The sequence below is a fragment of the Hippocampus zosterae genome, chromosome 3 (genome assembly GCF_025434085.1).
Source record: "Hippocampus zosterae strain Florida chromosome 3, ASM2543408v3, whole genome shotgun sequence".
Lineage (NCBI taxonomy): Eukaryota > Metazoa > Chordata > Actinopteri > Syngnathiformes > Syngnathidae > Hippocampus > Hippocampus zosterae.
The window spans coordinates 11,126,068-11,146,318 of record NC_067453.1 but is presented as its reverse complement, the minus strand read 5'-3'; the positions used below and the strand labels follow the sequence as shown (position 1 = coordinate 11,146,318).

At 47.7% G+C, this 20,251-nt stretch overlaps 1 protein-coding gene and 1 long non-coding RNA gene across 4 annotated transcripts in view; one reads left to right on the top strand and one right to left on the bottom strand.

Annotated features, from left to right (window-relative positions):
- Nucleotides 1–20,251, bottom strand: part of btbd11b (BTB (POZ) domain containing 11b) — a 122,848-nt gene that overhangs the window by 81,189 nt on the left and 21,408 nt on the right. The window lies entirely within an intron of this gene.
- Nucleotides 11,896–20,251, top strand: part of LOC127598207 (uncharacterized) — a 57,156-nt gene continuing 48,800 nt past the window's right edge. Inside the window, exons 1-2 of the long non-coding RNA XR_007961874.1 lie at nt 11,896–11,949; nt 16,815–17,025. This is a non-coding gene — a long non-coding RNA (uncharacterized LOC127598207). The remainder of the gene's footprint in view (nt 11,950–16,814; nt 17,026–20,251) is intronic.

The following is a 20,251-nucleotide window of genomic DNA, read 5'->3' as shown; positions in this document are numbered from 1 at the left end:
CTCTTCACACAGATAAAAATGCTACAAAAAATGCTATTGAGCGTGTAAAAAGCACATCGTGCTAGAAGTAGCTCTTCCATGTTCCGGAGATTTGCACTAAATTTGGCCCCATTCTGCGTTGATCTAGAAATAATTCTTTGATGTCTGTTAAAGATTGGTCAGGGATGACAACAGCAAATCCTTATGTGTGTGTTTGTTGTGCAGCCACTCAGATTTCAAAAATCGGCTAAAATGTTTAAATATACCGGTATGTGTGTATATTTCAAGTCTCTTCCAAAAAGCAGCCTGAGTTTACAATTAATTGAGACAGGGAAAAAAAACACCTTCTGGATTATTTTTGCCAAAACAGTAAGAGGCTAAAAGGAAAGACAAACGTCAATTTTAGCAGCTTGCATATGGGAACTTTTTACGGCGTCGCTGGAATTCACATGAGCCCACAGTACTCTCTCTTGTGTTTTGTGATATTCATATTCTTATGTCGGCGGCCCGGTAGTCCAGTGGTTAGCACGTAGGCTTCACGGTGCAGAGGTACCGGGTTCGATTCCAGCTCCGGCCTCCCTGTGTGGAGTTTGCATGTTCTCCCTGGGCCTGCGTGGGTTTTCTCCGGGTGCTCCAGTTTCCTCCCACATTCCAAAAAACATGCATGGCAGGCTGATTGGACGCTCTAAATTGTCCCTAGGTGTGAGTGTGAGTGCGGATGGTTGTTCGTTTCTGTGTGCCCTGCGATTGGAGTGAGTGTGGAGTGGAGTGGAGTGGATTGAAGTGTGTGGCAGAAAAAGGACGTGAAGAGTAAAGAACGTAAACACATTAGAGCAAGTTGAAACTTTGAAATGAGTTATTTATATAGTCATTGGTTTAAAACAGTTGAGCCCATAAATGTTGGCAAAGAAGAACCTGGACTGGTGATGATGCGGGTGACGATGACACAGGACGCCACGATAATCCAGCAAGTGAAGAGCAGCTAGCCAACAATAACATTAGCGCTGATTCACTTGTCAAATAAGGGGGGCACCAGCACTTATTGTTTCCCCAATAAAATAACTTCCCTCCTTCAAAAGCTTGATCTTTTTAACAGTCTTACTGTTGTTGCATCACCATATATTGCTTCATCTGTCAACAGACAATATTTGAAATACAGACATCAGAAAGGCAGCTGAAAGGGAAAGAAATGTAAAGTGTTCAAGAGGTAAAATTTGGGTACAGCGAGCAATGCAGGGTGGTGAGCAGGCGTTAGGATATTTTTCATGCTGCAATAGACGTGAGAATTTGTGGGGCCTCTTATATAGGCCTGATTCCAAACCACCAAGCAGCAAAAGATTCAACGATGACAATAGAGACTGCAAGGGTGCTGCTCACTGATGTCTTTATTTTCAAGGATAATGATGTCTTCCAGTGAACGTCTGGGCCTATAATTATTCAATAGGAGGTCTAATATGCAGAAAGAAGAGGTTGTTTATTCCCGCACTAAGTCCGCTCTGTATTTATAGCCTACAGCTAAATTGTGTATTTAGTCATTTGTCGAGGAAAACCTCAATGGCATTGAAAAGACTGAAATAAAAGAAGTGCAGTCCTGAATTCCCATCCGTTTCCACACAAACAGCTTTGTGAAAGAGTCCGATAATTACTTCAGAAAATAAATACATGACATACGTGACCGCCATAACATAAATAACAACGCGTAAATAACATTAGCCCGATACAAATAAATAAAATACAAAATAAAAGTATAATAAAATAACTCAAGGCGCCATAACACTCCATTGACGGGCATACCTAATACAATACACAAAATAAAACCTGACTCCAACAAACAACTAAAGGTGCCATTGCACCAACAGGCATAAAAACCTAAGAATCACTTCAATAAACATCGGATAACATAAAAGACAGCAAAAAGGACTATTGAAAAAAATATACAAAATGAGCTCAGAACTTTGCATTTGACTGACTAGAACTTTCTTTTTTCTTTTCTTCATCTGAGCAAATGTCTCAACAACATTGTAAAGTTTGCCCTCTCAGTAAGGTCTCGCTCAATGAAAAGTAATGCCAGCTTTGAGAGATGAGACTCACTTATCGTTGAGCACCGGTATAGCTTGAGATCATGATCCCGCCGTGTTACAGCAGACAGTGCTTGTTTACCTGCTGTGGCCGTGCTCCTGCTCGGACCTGCGCCGTCCCTGGCCCGGCTGCTCCCACCACGACAGAAGAGATCTTTCAGTTGTGTGAATTAGGCCACATTCTCTTTTTCTTCCTTTTTGTCCTCAGCGTATCTGCACCGTACATCTCCTTTTCTGTCATTTAAGCTTCCTTGCAATTGCAAATGTGCTCTACCTCCATCCATCCATCATCTACCGCTTATCTGGGGCCGGGTCGCAGGGGCAACAGCTTTAGCAGGGAAGCCCAGACTTCCCTCTCCCTAGCTACTTCTTCCAGCTCCCCCCGGGGGATCCCGAGTCGTTCCCAGGCAAGCTGGGTGACATAGTCTCTCCAGCGTGTCCTGGTCTTCCTCGGGGTCTCCTCCCGGTGGGACATGACCGGAACACCTCACCAGGGAGGCGCTCAGGAGGCATCCGAATCAGATGCCCAAGCCACCTCATCTGGCTCCTCTCGATATGGAGGAGAAGCGGCTCGACTCTGAGCCCCTCCCGGATGACCGAGCTTCTCACCTTATCTCTAAGGGAGAGCCCGGACACCCTGCGGAGAAAACTCATTTCGGCCGCTTGTATCCGGGATCTCGTTCTTTCGGTCACGACCCATAGCTCGTGACCATAGATGAGGGTTGAAACGTAGATCGACCGGTAAATTGAGAGCTTCGCCCTTTGGCTCAGCTCCTTCTTCACCACGACAGACCGATACAACGTCCGCATCACAGCAGACGCTGCACCGATCCGCCTGTCGATCTCCCGCTCCCTCCTACCCCCACTCGTGAACAAGACCCCAAGATACTTGAACTCCTCCACTTGGGGCAAGATCTCCTCCCCGACCCGGAGGGGGCACTCCACCCTTTTCCGACTGAGGACCATGGTTTCAGATTTGGAGGTGCTGATTTTCATCCCAACCGCTTCACACTCGGCTGTGAAACGCTCCAGTGAGAGTTGGAGAGCCCCGTTTGAAGGAGCCAACAGCAGCACATCATCTGCAAAAAGCAGGGATGCAATACTGAGGCCCCCAAAACGGACCCCATCAGCGCTTCGGCTGCGCCTAGAAATTCTGTCCATAAAGGTTATGAACAGAATCGGCGACAAAGGGCAGCCTTGGCGGAGTCCTACCCCCACTGGAAACGATTCCGACTTACTGCCGGCAATGCGAACCAAACTCTGACATCGGTGGTACAGTGACCGAACAGCCCGTATCAGGGGGTTTGGTACCCCATACCCGCGAAGCACCCCCAACAGAACTCCCCGAGGGACACGGTCAAACACCTTCTCCAAGTCCACAAAACACATGTAGACTGGTTGGGCGAATTCCCACATACCCTCAAGGACCCTGCTAAGGGTGTAGAGCTGGTCCACTGTTCCATTGCCGGGACGAAAACCACACTGCTCCTCCTCAATCTGAGGCTCGACTTCCCGACGGACCCTCCTCTCCAGCACCCCTGAATAGACCTTACCAGGGAGGCTGAGGAGTGTGATCCCTCTGTAGTTGGAACACACCCTCCGGTCCCCCTTTTTAAAAAGAGGGACTACCACCCCGGTCTGCCAATCCAGAGGCACTCTCCCTGTTGACCACGCGATGTTGCAGAGGCGTGTCAACCAGGACAGCCCCACAACATCCAGAGCCTTGAGGAACTCCGGGCGGATCTCATCCACCCCTGCGGCCTTGCCACCGAGGAGCTTTTTAACCACATCGGTGACTTCAACCACAGAGATAGGAGAGCCCACCTCAGAGTCCCCAGGCTCTGCTTCCTCCAAGGAAGGCGTGTTGGTGGAGTTGAGGAGGTCTTCGAAGTACTCTGCCCACCGGTTCACAACGTCCCGAGTCGAAGTCAGCAGCGCCCCATCCCCACTGTACACAGTGTTAGTGGTGCACTGCTTCCCCCTCCTGAGACGTCGGATGGTGGACCAGAATTTCCTCGAAGCCGTCCGGAAGTCGGCTTCCATGGCCTCACCGAACTCTTCCCACGCTTTGGTTTTTGCCTCGCCGACCACCGAAGCCGCGGTCCGCTTGGCCAGTCGATACCCGTCAGCTGCCTCTGGGGTCCCACAGGCCATAAAGGCTCGCTCGGACTCCTTCTTCAGCTTGACGGCATCCCTTACTGCTGGTGTCCACCAGCGAGTACGGGGGTTGCCGCCACGACAGGCACCAACCACCTTACGGCCACAACTCAGATTGGCCGCCTCAACAATAGAGGCACGGAACACGGTCCACTCGGGCTCAATGTCCCCCGCCATCCCCGGAACATGGGAAAAACTCTGTCGGAGGTGGGAGTTGAAACTCCTTCTGACAGGAGATTCCGCCAGACGCTCCCAACAAACCCTCACTATACGTTTGGGTCTGCCAGGACGGACCGGCATCTTCCCCCACCATCGGAGCCTACTCACCACCAGGTGGTGATCAGTTGACAGCTCCGCCCCTCTCTTCACCCGAGTGTCCAGAACATGCGGCCGCAAATCCGATGATACAACAACAAAGTCGATCATCGAACTGCGACCTAGGGTGTCCTGGTGCCAAGTGCACATATGGACACCCTTATGTTTGAACAAGGTGTTCGGACAATCCGTGACGAGCACAGAAGTCCAATAACAAAACACCACTCGGGTTCAGATCGGGGGGGCTGTTCCTCCCAATCACGCCCCTCCAGGTCTCACTGTCATTGCCCACGTGAGCATTGAAGTCCCCCAGCAGAACAAGGGAGTCCCCAGCAGGAGTACTCTCCAGCACACCCTCCAAGGACTCCAAAAAGTGTGGGTATGCTGAGCTGCTGTTTGGTGCATATGCACAAACAACAGTCAGGACCCGTCCACCCACCCGAAGGCGGAGGGAGGCAACCCTCTCGTCTACCGGTGTGAACCCCAATGTACAGGCACTGAGCCGGAGGGCAATGAGTATGCCCACACCTGCTCTGCGCCTCTCACCGTGAGCAACTCCAGAGTGGAAGAGAGTCCAACCCCTCTCGAGAGAACTGGTACCAGAACCCAGGCTGTGTGTGGAGGCAAGTCCGACTATATCCAGTCGGAAATTCTCTGCCTCACACACCAGCTCGGGCTCCTTCCCTGCCAGAGAGGTGACATTCCATGTCCCAAGGGCTAGCTTCTGCAGCCGAGGATCGGACCGCCAGGGTCCCCGCCTTTGGCTGCCGCCCAGCTCACATAGCACCCGACCCCTTTGGCCCCTCTCATGGGTGGTGAGTCCATGGGAAGGGGGACCCACGTTACCTCTTCGGGCTGTGCCCGACCGGGCCCCATGGGTGTAGGCCCGGCCACCAGGCGCTTGCCAACGAGCCCCACCTCCAGGCCTGGCTCCAGAGGGGGGCCCCGGTGACCCACGTCCGGGCAAGGGAAACCTAGATCCATTTATTTCATTCATCATAGGGGTCTTTGAGCCGTGCTTTTTCTGGCCCCTCACCTAGAACCTGTTTGCCATGGGTGACCCTGCCAGGGGCATAAAGCCCCAGACAACTGAGCTTCTAGAATCATTGGGACACACAAACCCCTCCACCACGGTAAGATGACGACTCTCGGAGGAGGTGCTCTACCTTGGGTTGTTTTTTTTTTGTCCAGAAAAAAAGTGGTGGGCATCTGAGCATCTGTGCCAATCACATTCAATATACGCATGGATCAGCGCTCATATCCCCCCCTCAACACAATCCTGGCGTTACGTGCTACCTGACGTTACGAGGGTCGACCATGGAGATATTGCATTAAAAATAAAAAAATTAAAACGTTTAACCACATGAGGGCCCACGGGTTCACAAAACCCACCAACCCTTGGTCAACTATGCCAATTGTTTGACACGGCCTATCCCCAAAATGAATGCACCGTAAAGAACATTAATGTACATGTTGGAACCATATTCCCCCATATCTACTTATGGTTCGAACATTAAATCTTAAAATGGAAACTAAAAAAAGTGATTGCTGGAAAATAAATTGATGTCGAATGTTTCATGTGAGAAAATGCTGATCTATCTGAATCGATGGTAGTAAAGTGAGATACCAGGATGTTAGCTGATTCAATAATACAAAAATGAGATAGATAGATAGATTTATGTTTACCCTCATTCACGTACAGTATACAGTATGTATTATGTATATAGTCTTCAACATGGGGGCGGCCCGGTAGTCCAGTGGTTAGCACGTCGGCTTCACAGTGCAGAGGTACCGGGTTCGATTCCAGCTCCGGCCTCCCTGTGTGGAGTTTGCATGTTCTCCCCGGGCCTGCGTGGGTTTTCTCCGGGTGCTCCAGTTTCCTCCCACATTCCAAAAACATGCATGGCAGGCTGATTGAACACTCTAAAATTGTCCCTAGGTGTGAGTGTGGGTGTGGATGGTTGTTCATCTCTGTGTGCCCTGCGATTGGCTGGCAACTGATTCAGGGTGTCCCCCGCCTACTGCCCGAAGACGGCTGGGATAGGCTCCAGCACCCCCCGCGACCCTAGTGAGGATCAAGCGGTTCAGAAAATGGATGGATGGATGGATGGAGTCTTCAACATGGTGAAAACTAAAGGTGATCCCACTTTATATAATAAACACATGACAGTAAGTGAAACTAAAGTAAAGCATGGCGTGTAGAAATACAGGCTATGAAGATTCAAATGTACTTTGCACAATACCCGAATGCAAGTAACATTAGCATTGCACATTCCATCCCAATCCCAGAATTAAAATAATTCCCAAATACTGTAACTCCTGAGTTACAGAATGTCTGACTCAGAAAGTGTGCAGCCGCGCCTTCGTCTGTGTGCTTCTTCATGTGTGTCGCTGTTCGCTTTTGCTAAGGCCCCAGAGCTGCTGTGTAAGGGTCCCCCCGCACCTCCGCGTTATGGTGTATTATATCTCACCCAGGATTAATGAGAAGTGTATTGGTTTCCCCGGTACAGAGTGGTACTATTGCCTGTCTTGTTAATTCTTGACTGTCTTGCCTGCCCACAGCATGTGTGCACCAGGCACCAAGCTCGCAGAGCAACACACTATTGAATATGGAACAAAAGACCTGAAAATGAGTGAGACCATGGCAGACTAATAAAACAGCTCAAAACAAAACAGTAAAGCTACTGCAGCTACAGCAATTATATATACTAACGGTCAACACCTTCATGTACCAGTATAATTGAGTTTTCTTCTTGTACAACTGCATGTTAACTATTCTGTGTTTTGAGGCTTAGGTATTATCATTCCACTGATTCAGAAAAACACAACAGGTAAGCATGGAAATTGTTTATGATTAAAGAAAGACAGACAGACAGACAGATAGATAGATACCGTAATTTCCGGATTATAAAACGCTACTTTTTTCACACACTTTCAACCCTGCGGTTTAGTGAATGATGCGGCCTGTTAAGATAGATAGATAGATACCGTAATTTCTGGATTTCAAAACGCTACTTTTTTCACACACTTTCAACCCTGCAGTTTATTGAATGATGCGGCCTGTTTAAAGATTTTTCCAACGGCCGCAAGGGAGCGCTCGAGCGGAAAGGTAATAGTGAGACGCTATTATGTGTCACAGTGAAAACAACCGGCCATGAGAGTCTTTTGAGCTGGACTGCAATTCGAAAGCTGTATGGCTGGATTGATGATCGATCAATAATTTGTATGAAGGCTTTATTCAAGACTGAACATAGAAAATGTACAGCATTAATAAAATAAAAGACTGAGATATGTCAAATGGGACTAAGAAATAGAAAAGTATACAAAAATAAATAACAGTAGTGGCTTGTAGGCACTTTCCGACATGTTTTATGTGCCCAAAACACGTGGAAGACAACTAATCTCCCCTACTTCACGGCTGGTCACACGACCCACAGGGCCGAACCGTTCAAACTCCCAAACGATGATATTTAACTCTTGATATCAGCCACGTTACAATGCCGATTGCAGATACATCAGGTCTGAATAAGCACAGCTCAGCATTCTTTTCATTTCACTTCATGGTCCAAGACTTGCAAGATTTCCCATGCCATTTCCCATCCAACGCTACTTTTAAAGTGACAGTGCTCCATTTATTAAACGAGGCAGCATTCACTGCAAGTCATAGTATTGTTCACCTGGTTACATATGCCAAAAGAAAACCTCCCGAAAGACATTGTCGTGAAAGTTCACATGAAAGCGTGGAGGGTAGAAAGCCTAATGAAGGAATGTTTGACCGAGTGTTACGGCGAGTGAGGATTTTTTTTTCCATTTTAAAAAAAGCATTACTCGACAGGGAACGGGTTTTTTTAACCTGCCGTGTGAGTGCTGTTTTACTGCCGTCTTGTTGCCACATTATTTGGAATGAAAAGTTAAGGTTAAGTTAAGAAACCTCTTTCTGTGTACCGTCTGTCTTTGCAAATATCTCATGTTACAATATGGGCACCTGCGGCTTATAGACAAGTGTGGCTTGTGTGTGTACAAAATGGTTTTTCCTTTAAAAATGTAGTGGGTGCGGCTAAATAATAAGGTGCGCTCTATAGTTCGGAAATTACGATCGATCGATAGATAGATGTTTACTGTACCAAAACCAGATGCGCCTTTTGAGCTGCGTGCCGAGGGCGATACGAAGCTTATGTCCATGGTTTTCATTGCATGCCTTTAATGGGACTATAGCCACATCTAAAATTGTTTTTACATTATGTCCATGCATTGCCTTTGATGGGAACATCGCCAATGCCAGCATGGCTGCCACATTGGCATGTCTAGTCCGCTGTATATGTGCAACAGCAGCACATGAGAAAGCATGTGGATGAGTATGTGATTGGGCCAAATTGCCATTTGCTGGTGTTGTAGTGAAATTTCCGCCAATTCTGGAACTAACACACTTTGACAGCTACTGTACAAACGGGTGCTTTGAGGGTACTGGGCACTATTTTCTCTTCGTTAACACCAGAGTCAGTTGGTTCCAGGTCCATTGAATCGAGGTTTCCACTGAATATACATACACTGTATTGCACCACCCCAAGAGAGAAAACTCCACCAGCCACCACTGATCCAATTAGTCTGTAGGATCAGAGGTCAAATTATATATATGTTTTCATTCCTCCATCTGAATGACTAAGAATATCTTGCCACCATACAAAGTCTGTCTGAAAATACAAGATAGACCACTTTATTGTTTTAAAGCTTCATGTAACATTTTCATGAGTTTTTTTTAGTTCAAGCAAGTCAGCCCAGACTCTAAAGTGAATCGGCACTGACAAAAAAACAAATAAATAAAATCTTCAGGCGGTGCTTATTCCTGACCTCCAATGCTTGACAAAACAGTCGGACATTACTAAAAACCAAAGATACCCTGGGCCTTTGCAGGGACTGTAAGAAATATTTCAGCATGTATAATGCTTTCATGTTCTGACAGGACACCACCACCATAGAAGGGAAACCCAGCACCCACTTGCAACTGAGTCAGACATTGAGAGAGGAGCCCCTGACATCTTGAAGTACAGTAAGTGTGTATGTGTGTGGGTGCGTGTGTGTGTCTGTGAGAGAGACAGAGTGTAGGAGGCTGACTATATGCAAGATGAGCCACTACAGAATTGATGCAGCAGGTAAGAACAGACATGACAACAACAAGAATCACACACTTTACCTAAGAGGGATCAATTACAGAAATGAATCTATCCACACCAATGTGCAGCATAAAGTAAAACTGCACCAATAATTACAGGGAATTGCTCTTCTTATTTACGACAGAGTTCCATTTTTTATGTTACACTCAGGAGAGCAAGCAGCCCTCTTCTTTCACCAAAAATCCACGCAGGCAGGCGGAGAATATGCAAACTCCACACAGGAAGGCCGGAGCCGGAATCGAACCCTGCATCTCTGCACAGTGAGGCTAGCGGGCAAACCGGTCGCCCACCGTACCGCCCTCATTAGGTAACCCTTTCACATTAATCAATGCTCAAGAAGTAGCTCTCAGTTCCAAATTAGGTTAATAGACCCTGCCCTAGAGGAAAGAAAAGCTGTGACAATCCTGCCAGCAAACCATGGGAGATGAAAAGCAATCGTTAACACAACCGACCATAGACTTAAACTTCTCAAATGCTGCCAGCACGTATGAAAGACTGAAAAGGCACCCCGCCAGACATTTGAAGAGAATCACTGAGTACCTTCTGTACAAACGTCACAGAAGCAGCTACCATAAAACATGGCCTTTATTACCAGCTATATCCACAGGAGACCATCCTTGGTATTTACGGTCTTCCCAAAATAGAGAATGATGGGGCTCTTATCAGACCCATTGTCAGTTTTATCAACTGTGTGGAATCTATTTTCTTAAATTGGCGCATATGGGCTCAGGATAAAAACGGGCGCTGCTTCATTTCCATGCCAGGGCAAGGTTAGATTATCGTGTTTGGGAATTTGGGGGGTCCATGTTAGGCCATGTTGGGTGTTTCGGCGAACCCATGACGTTTTTTATTACACGCAGATGCAGCAGACCTCCTATCTTTGGTTTTGCCTGTCTGCGTAAGCTAACTCTTCCACTTAAACATAATGCTCTGAAAGTGACCCCCCCCTAAAATTTGGGGGTTGAAATAAGCCCACCTAGGTTAACCTCATAAAGGTCTTTGGTTTTTCTTGAAAATTGTGCCTTTAAAATACATTTTAACCATATCCAGCATCATCCCCCATAAACCAATCATTGATGCACATTTTCAAGCTTAACCAATCAGAGGGTTAAATGTAGCTGAACCGTTGAGAGCAGTGTTTCCCGACCACAGCTAATTCTAGAAGGAAAACAGCAAGGTGGCTGCACAAGAAAATAGTCACAGACACAACATGGTCAATGGATGTGTCCCGTCTATGTGAGAAAGCTTGAAAGATTTTTAACCAACACAAGATTCTGATCAACACCAAACCAGCCTGAGAAAAAGGTTTGTATACCCCAAAAACCAGACACCCCATACCCAGAAATACGACCAAAGATTTACAGTGCATGTTCTGAACAGACAAGATGGTTTCAAAGACAGGTGAGTCAGGCTATTTACTGTACATTAGGGTTGAGAGACAATCTGTAAAGAGAGGAGGAATCTGTCACCACCACCTACTGTACCTTCGACATACTTATAATGCCACGTTTTTTTCCTTTCCAAAGACACTCAATAATTTTGTCTCCTGCACATGACAAACAACATTGTGACTTTTGGCCCTGCGGTGACGCAACACCCATTGTTACAACTGAATAGAATATAGATGAGGGTGAGGAGATTATCATCCGCAGAGAGAAATGTACCATAACACCTCACACCCAGGTGTGCTACCGGCATTTTAAAAAAGTGGAAATGCTGTCCCTGTCTTGTTCGAATGGACGAACTACTCCCTCTCCCCTTAATGATTTTGTGTTTGAGAAATAAGACCCAGACGATTTCCGGAGGAAGAAATAGAAGACAGTGCAGACACATCTGGCCAGAATAATGTTCTCATGGACCATGACTAAAATGTGCATCCTGATCCAGCTGTTGTCAACTTGCTGTTAGACGAAAACACAATCTGTGAGAGGAAATTCACTGGCCGAGACAACGGTTTGAGAACCTGACATTGAAGCAAAGGCATAGCATTCGAAGTCTTGTGTCTTTGGATATAGTAAGGTCAATTGACATGACTAACGTACATCAAATGAATGCATCTAATAGTTTCTTTATATTGAAAAGTGGTTACATGTTGACTTTCTGAACTTGTACGAGTTAGCCTGAACATGCAGCGTAAAGTCGTTGTTATGAATATAAATTGACACAAAGTTGAAGCCTTGTTACGGACTCGGAAAAACCGAGTTTGGGAGGGGGATCCAAAAAACGTAGACAGAAACAAGGTCTCCGAAGTAAAGACAATTTAATGTCTAAATCGCACCGAAAATAACGCGAGAACATAAAGCGCTGGTCCACAATGAGGACCAGGAGGTAATTCCAAGACGACTAACAAAAGGTGCTTGCACAAAAGAGCAAGAAAGGAAAGTAAAGCCCGCACACTATGAACGAAAAACAATGTAACACTTTGTACACGCACAAAAAGCCAGATCATCAAAATAAAATAGTACTTACACAAAACTTGGTACCGAGAACTATACGCAGAAAACACGACGAGGTCAAAAGTCACTAAGTCAATGAACAGTGAGGATAGCAATGCCATAAACAATACTCCCACAACAGGTGTAGAACGTTGGAGTCCTTAAATAGTGTCTCTATTGATTAACGATTGCCAGCAGGTGTGCTAGGAAGACCGCTCATGCCACCTGCTGGCCAGACCGCAAAACCAAAACGTGACAGTACCCGCCCCTCAACGGACACCTCCTGGCGGACCACCCGGCTTTGACGGGTGCGCTGCGTGGAAAGCCCGGAGCAGGGACGGGTCTAAGATCCAGGAGCCGGGGATCCACTGCCTTCCCAGTCATCCAAATACTGAAAACCCCTACCCCTGCGCCGAGAGTCCAAGATTTCACGCACGGTGTACACTGGTTCACCGTCGACGATTTGTGGAGGAGGGGGCAACGTGGGCGGAGGAGCCAGGGGACTGGTGACCACCGGCTTCAACAGGGAAACATGGAAGACGGGGTGGACCTTCATGGTGGGCGGCAGTCGGAGCTTGACGGAGACGGGGCTGAGGACAGATTCCACCTCGAACGGTCTAGTGAAGCGAGGCCCCAACTTGCGAGATGTACCAGCGAGTCGCAGATCCTTAGTCGCCAGCCACACCTTCTGTCCCACCTGATAGCTGGGTCCTGGGCGTCGGCGACGGTCAGCGATCTGCCGGTTCCGCAGAGCCGTGCGTGACAGTGCTGCTCTGGTCTCCTTCCATACGCGATGGGCCCGTCGTAGATGCAGCTGTATGGAAGGGAGTTCCACCTGACCCTCCTGGGAAGGAAACAGAGGAGGTTGATAACCATACGCCGCCATGAAAGGAGACCGACCGTTAGCTGATGAGACGAGGGTGTTGTGGGTGTATTCCACCCAAGGCAGGTGAGCCAACCACGAGGAGGGGCGATGGAGGCAAACGCAGCGCAGAGCTGCCTCCAAGTCCTGGTTCATGCGCTCGGTTTGGCCATTGGACTGTGGGTGGTACCCGGAAGACAGACTCGCCGTGGCCCCCATGGCCTGACAGAAACGTTTCCATACCCTGGAGACGAATTGAGGCCACCGGTCCGACACAATGTCCACCGGAATTCCATGCAGACGGAAGACGTGTCTCACGAGAAGGTCGGCGGTTTCCTGGGCAGAGGGCAGTTTGGACAACGCAACAAAATGGGCAGATTTAGAGAAGCGGTCAACTATGGTGAGTATGACTGATTTTCCTCGGGAAGGAGGCAGGCCGGTAACAAAATCCAGGGAAATGTGGGACCATAGTCGAGACGGAGCAGGCAGCGGTTGCAGCAACCCAGCCGGTAGTTGGTGGGACGCCTTACTGCATGCGCAGGTGGAACAGGCCTTGATATAGTCCTCTGTATCCTTGCGTAGCTCCGGCCACCAAAACCTCTGCGACACGAGGTCCAAGTTCCGGTTCACCCCTGGATGGCATGCCACCTTAGAAGTGTGCCCCCACTGTAACACCTCCGCGTGCAGAGGTGGGGGTACAAGCAGTCTCCCGGCCGGACAACCAGCCGGGACTTGAACTCCGTTCTGGGCCTCCTTGACCCTACGTTCGACGGCCCACCTCAGTGCCCCCACAATACAATGGTCCGGAACAATGCTTTGGGGTTCGTTGTTCCTCTCCGCAGGGTCATGGATGCGGGAGAGTGCATCCGGTCTAATGTTCTTTGAGCCCAGGCAGTAGGTGAGCGTGAAGTTGAAGCGAGTGAGGAGAAGCGCCCACCGTGCTTGGTGGGAGTTTAGTCTCTTGGCTGACCGGATGTAGGCAAGGTTCTTGTGATCAGTGTACACCATGAATGGCTCTTCAGTGCCTTCGAGCCAATGTCGCCATTCTTGCAATGCCAAAACGACGGCTAGCAGTTCACGGTTCCCACGTCGTAGTTGGCTTCTGCTGGGCTGAGGCGAAGAGAGAAAAAGGCGCAGGGGTGAAGTCTTTGGTTGACTGGGGATCGCTGCGATAAGACGGCCCCCACGCCGGATTCCGACGCGTCCACCTCTACGACAAACGGATAGGAGGGGTTAGGATGCTGCAATACTAGAGGGTTCGTGAAGGCTTTCTTTAATCCGGCGAACGCTTGGTCAGCATCAGTGTCCCACCTAAAGGGGATCTTGACAGAGGTTAACCGGGTCAAAGGCAGGGCTCTCTGGCTGTAGTTGCGAATGAAGCGGCGGTAAAAATTAGCGAAACCCAGGAAACGTTGCAACTGCTTTCTATTGGTGGGCGTGGGCCAGTCTACTACGGCCTTAACTTTGGCTTTGTCAGCTCTCAGCTGACCCTTGTCGATAATAAAAACCAGAAATGAGATGGACTCGACATGAAACTCGCACTTCTCTGCTTTTACGAATAACTGGTTTTCTAGTAGACGCTGCAAAACTAGCCTGACATGGTGTTGATGTTCCGCAAGAGTCCAGGAAAAAATTAAGATGTCATCCAAATAAACAAAACAAAACAGGTTCAGAAAATCTCTTAATATGTCGTTAATGAGACACTGAAATACCGCGGGCGCGTTGGTTAGCCCAAATGGCATGACTAGGTATTCGAAGTGCCCTAATGGGGTCTTAAATGCGGTCTTCCAATCGTCCCCCTCACGAATACGGACCAGATGGTAAGCGCTTCGTAAATCGAGTTTGGAGAATATAGTGGCGGATTGGAGGGGGGCGAACGCCGAATCTAACAACGGAAGTGGGTATTTGTTCTTGATAGTGATTTCGTTCAGGCCCGATAATCGACACACAGGCGTAACGTCTTGTCTTTCTTTTCGATAAAGAAGAATCCGGCCCCCTATGGGGATTTAGACGGCCGAATGAGGCCAGCCGAGAGTGAGCTATCGATGTATTCGCTCAGCGCCTCTTGTTCCGGCTGAGAGACCTGATATAAAGGGGAATTCGGGAGTGGGGCGTTCTCTACCAGATCGATGGCGCAGTCGTAAGGCCGGTGAGGCGGCAAGGACTGGTCACGGTCTTTACTAAACACTTGGCGCATGTCATGGTAAATATGCGGAACTTTATCCAAACAAATAACTTCGGGTGGCTCGTTACGGGTCGGCCATCTCTTTTCTGCCGCCGAGCGCAAACAGTGAGTATAGCAAAATGCGCTCCAACTCTTGATTGCCGGCCGTTCCCAGGAAATGACAGGGTTATGTTCGCGCAGCCACGGCAACCCCAACACTAAGGGTACGGATCGCGACCGCATAAGATAGAATCTTCGGTATTCAACGTGATTGCCCGATAATTTTAGTTTCACCGGCGCTGTGATTTCTTTCATCACTTCCGCCAGGAGTCGCCCGTCAAGATCATGAACCCGCTTTGTCTCTCTTAGGACCTCAACATGGCACCCCAGTTCCTTAGCTAAGTTGGGGTCTAAAAAACAATTGTCCACCCCAGAGTCCACCAAGGCCCGAACAGAAATGACCCGTACCGGACCATAAAGAGTACGGTCCAACTCGAGTCTTGGTGGATGTCCCGGATGGACCTCCTCCCGTCTCGACTCCCGTGACGCAGTACCGGGCACAAACTCACAGTTTTCGGGGCGCCCGGACGGGCGGGCCGGTGTCAAGGAACAGTTGGAAACCCGGTGTCCAGGTTGGCCGCAGTAGAATCAGGCCCGATCCCGAATCCGACGCTCTCTCTCCGCTGGTCCCAGGCCTCCCAGCTGCATGGGCTCCTCCTCTGCGTCGGCTGGATCGGAACACGAATGACGCTCGGGTCCGGGTGGTCGCCAGGACTCGTGCTCAGCCGGCCGACGACCCGTACGTCGGGGTGGAAAACAGGTAGTTCCTAGCTCTTCCATACGTTCCCTCTCACGCTCCCGCATGCGGTTGTCCAGAACGAGGGCCAGATCGATGAGCTCCTCCAAGTTGTTGCTATCATCGCGGGTTGCCAGTTCGTCCTTTAGCACAGCACTTAACCCGCGGCGAAACAAACCACACAGGGCGCGGTCCCTGTAACCGCTACGGGCGGCCAAAATTCGAAAAGAGATAGAGTATTCGGCAACGGATTGTCGTCCTAGGCCGAATAGCTAATAGCCGACCTTCGGCCTCCCTTCCCATAACCGGATGTTGAAATACGCGACGAAACTTGGCGACAAACTCTGGGAAGGAAGACCGAAGCCCGGGTTGAGCATTGCTGATCTCTACTGCCTAAGACGCAGCCTGACCAGTCAACAGGCTCATAATGAACGCCACCTTTGTGCTATCTTTCTCGTACGTAGCAGGTTGCTGGTCGAATATCAGAGAGCACTGGTGTAAGAATTGTTTGCAGAGCGCCTGCTCTCCCCCGTAACGAGGGGGCTGGGGGAGATTGGGCTCTCGCCCTACGATCGGGGAAGATGGTGTACCGGATGAAACCGCAGGGACCCTTGGGGGTGGCGTTCCCCTTGTGAACCCAATATTTCCAGCCGCTGGACTAAGACGGCGACTGCCTCCCGGAGCTCCGTGAGCTCCTGTCTTTGCTGGCCCACTAGTTGCCCCTGGCTGGTCAAGGCGGTCATGATCTTGTTAATGTCTACAGGATCCATCTGGTGGGAGTATTCTGTTTCGGACTCGGATAAACCGAGTTTGGGAGGGGGATCCAAAAAACGTAGACAGAAACAAGGTCTCCGAAGTAAAGACAATTTAATGTCTAAATCGCACCGAAAATAAGGCGAGAACATCAAGCGCTGGTCCACAATGAGGACCAGGAGGTAAATCCAAGACGACTAACAAAAGGTGCTTGCACAAAAGAGCAAGAAAGGAAAGTAAAGCCCGCACACTATGAACGAAAAACAATGTAACACTTTGTACACGCACAAAAAGCCAGATCATCAAAATAAAATGGTACTTATACAAAACTTGGTACCGAGAACTATACGCGAAATCACGACGAGGTCAAAAGCCACTAAGTCAATGAACAGTGAGGATAGCAATGCCATAAACAATACTCCCACAACAGGTGTAGAACGTTGGAGTCCTTAAATAGTGTCTCTATTGATTAACGATTGCCAGGTGTGCTAGAAAGACCGCTCATGCCACCTGCTGGCCAGACGGCAAAACCGAAACGTGACAAGCCTGAGCCCTTCTGGGCAGCTAAAATGGATGAATATGATTTCTTTATAATGTCATGTCATTCAACGAAAAGTTCTCACAAGCGGTCATTTCACTTGAAGAAATAATCACTTTGGCTGAATCCATACAACAGGGAAAACATAAGAGAAACAAGTGCTGATAGAATGGATACTCATAGCTTTCCGAAGAAAGATTGGTAAACATAACATTAAAAACCTCACCCCAATTACTTCTAATTCATTGGAAGAAGAGGACAATACAGATCATTCAACTTCAATATGGTAGATAGTGGCTCTTATTAGTTATATCCAGAGGCGTCGCCAGACCTTTTTGGCTTGGGCATGTGCCCCAGTAATAATGATCCACAGGCACAGATTGGCCAATATGGCAGAAGAATTAAAGAAAAATGGGAAGAAAAATTAAATTGTGTGTGTGTGTGGGGGGGGGGGGGGGATGTATGTGATATTTCGTGGACCAGCAACCATCTGTTACATTCCTGTCATGGTGATAACGTACATTGAGGGCATATATTGTCCAATACAGAATTTATATTGTCAAAAAAATATATATAACTGTGCGGCTCAGTACTAAATGCCACACGGACCCTTGGTTGCAGACCACTCTTTGTCAGGGCCTTTGTCCCAGTAAAGCTTTATGCCAAGCAACATCCCTGGTTATTTCCACATCTCAACTTGAATCTGCCACACAATGTTTTCAGATTTTGATCGTTCATGTTAAAATACAGCCGATACAATCCTTTCCAACATAGATAACGTACTGTTTGTAAGGATTTGACCAGTTGGAAGTGCACAGCCTGTCTATGATACTACGTCAGATTTAATCACCGGTTCCAGAACCACAAAACATGCCAGTGTTCCAGCATGCATTACATCAGCTTTCCAAACCTCTTCCTCAAAATTCAACGCAGAGTAATACACTGCCAAACACTTGCCACACCTCTTAAGGAGCTGGAAATCTGCTGGATACCAAATGGACTGAATGCACAATGTGACTCAATATTGGCATTAAACAATACGATTGCACAGTGCAGTGTGATGTTTTATGGGCGCTCTGCCTTGGACTATTGTGCTGTAATTAAAAAAAAAATCTGGAGTGCAGTCCTTGACAAAAAGACTTTCTTCTCGGTCTAACCTTGGCAAAAATAGTATTAGGCAGTTCCTAAATCTGCTGTCTAATTGGGCAATGCAGACCATGTTGGTGTCGTGATATATTGTGCGTCACTTCAGTTTTTGTCATGAGCTAATTTTCCAGAAACCGGGGGAACAAATGAGACAAGCTTACATTATAAGAGGGTAGGCATGTGACATCATGTATCTGGAAGTAGTTGTCTGGGTAATAGCAGAAAATTCACTGCAGCATTAGCATTAAGCTAAAATCCATTGGAATGCTTTGTTAGGCTCCATTTGCCCTTTACATTCAATTCGGGATGACAAACGAGCAATGCTTAGAAAATGCACTTGTACAGTGATTGCATTACGTGAGACAAAACGAAATCTGGTGACAGTTGCTTCCCTCTTCACCACCATCGTGCCAAAACACGCAGGATTTCATAGGCTGCTGTATGACACGCTTTGACACACTGCAGCATATTCTGTCACTCAGTCTGACTGAAGGGTGTGTTCCAGTGGGAGGTTGAAGTCAGAATAGCCGACATTGTGAGGAAAAATGCAAACGAAAGCAAATTTCCATGGCTCCTGCTTGGCTGTACTAAAATGAACTCTCCCACCAAAATGGTGAACATAGTTTGTATAACAAATGTAGCTAAACAAACAAGTGTGTACACCAATGTTTTCAAGCTTCAAGCATTCATTGGTGATGCATCACTACAGTCAGCTTCTCAAACTTCTTCTCTTTCACTCTCTGTTTATCTCTCTCGCTCACTCAAAAACCCAATTTTATTCACACTGCTCTGCATAATGGATGATAGCACAAACTGTAGGTCCTCAAGGGTCTTTCATTATGTAAACCTGTTGCAAGAAGAGTCACAGCAGCAGTTTTTCAGCATCCATCAAACCAACAACCATGTATTCGAGTGGTGAGTGATGTATTGCCAGTTACACAGCAGTAAAGTCTGAATACAATTACTTGTAAAGGACAAGAACAAAAAGTGAAACCAGAAAGCCAGTTTGGAAATTACAAAGTCAGTATCACAGTAAGCACGTACAAGCGGGCATGTACCACCATTGATTTGGGAAAGATTAAAACGCACATCGAGCTGGAAGGCATTACATCTGCAAGAATTTCAAGGGTAATATATGTGAGACAATGAAGCTCTAACAGCATAGGTGTCAAACTCAGGTCCTAGAGGGCTGCTGTCCTGCATGTTTTCCAAGTCTCCCTGTTGCAACACACCTGACTCAAATGAACAGGTTCAATGTCAAGCTTCCGCAGAGCTTGCTGATGATCCGTTCATTTGAATCAGGTGTGTTGCAACAGGGAGAGTTGGAAAACATGCAGGGCAGCGGCCCTCCAGGACCTGAGTTTGACTCCTATGTCTTCCAGTATTTACGGATTTTGGAGATGAACAAAAACTAGGATCATATATCATTTATAAGTCTGTGGTCAGCACTAGCTTTGTATTTATGATCTTTTCAGAGCAACCCTTTTGTCATACTAAACAAAACGTACTGGGATAGATACAGTTTAAAGAATTACACAAAAAACAAACAAACAAACAAACAAAAACAATTTCAACACAATTTCGTAGAGGGGTGGTGTTGAGGTAGGTGACATGACAATATATATCGTCAAGACGATTGTGTTACTTGCACTCTGTCATCTCACTTGTCTACTATCGTGTCGGTCCTCATTTGTCACCAGCAGCGAAATACCATTCGAGACTGTCAACGTTTAATTTGGCGGGCAAAAGCTTTAACTTACTCTTCTTATGTCACACAACTGCCACAAGGTGGCAGACAAAAACGACAACACTCTGAATTGAATAATACATAGACACTATACGTAAGTTACTGTGCAA